This window comes from Aplysia californica, unplaced genomic scaffold (assembly GCF_000002075.1).
Source record: "Aplysia californica isolate F4 #8 unplaced genomic scaffold, AplCal3.0 scaffold00587, whole genome shotgun sequence".
Classification (NCBI taxonomy): Eukaryota; Metazoa; Mollusca; class Gastropoda; order Aplysiida; family Aplysiidae; genus Aplysia; species Aplysia californica.
In genome coordinates, this window is record NW_004797857.1 from 475,617 (window position 1) to 476,447 (window position 831).

An 831-nucleotide genomic window follows, 5' to 3' on the forward strand; every position below is an offset into this window, starting at 1 on the left:
TTCCCCCTTCACCAGCAGAGTGATTACTTACATATGTCTGCAGCATGCCGACGATTCCTGTCCACTTTCCATCTGGCCTCAGGGCTCCCCACCCTTTGTCTGCTGGTTCCTTCAGACTGTACCTAAGGCGGTTAAAAGAGGGAAATGTTTCCTGGTATCAAACAAGAGTTGAGGAAGTATAATTGGCGTCTGTTGAGTAGCAGTTCGCCGTTGTACGTATGAGTCACGAATTCAATTACAATTTAGGGGTTGGGGAGGGGGGGGGGTTTTGAAAAATCGAAGTTTTTTTTCACTTTAGTTAGTGTTTTAAGGAAATTACAACACAATTAGATCAAATAGGTGCCGAATATTAGTAGAGGTATCCCAAGAGAGGGACATACAAAACAAAGAAGGAGGATAAATAAGGACTATAGATATTCGACAGGAAAGAAGGAGCAAACCACACCAAAGCACCTGCCAACCACCCATTTCATCAAGTATGTATCTCCGTCAGTCTGCTGAGACATTCTATCCCTCCTGACAGTCCAGATTGGTCCTGACAGGAAGGCTCGAAGCAGCTCACCTACTAAATGTGTCAAGACATAGAGGAATCAGGCGCTCGTCAATTTTTGAGCATATGGAGTTATTGTTATCACCATGAAGGTTGTTTATTTGCCTTGCTCTCGATGAAAAGATTATCCATTTAATCTATCTTGAACAGAAGTCGAGATATTTGCAATTGAAGGAGGTGGGGGTCGCATGGTTTCAGAGTTAAAATGAGCGAGAAAATCGCAGTCAAAGTTTGGTGACTCCATAGCTTAAGAGTCCTTGGAAACTGCAACTTTAAATTTG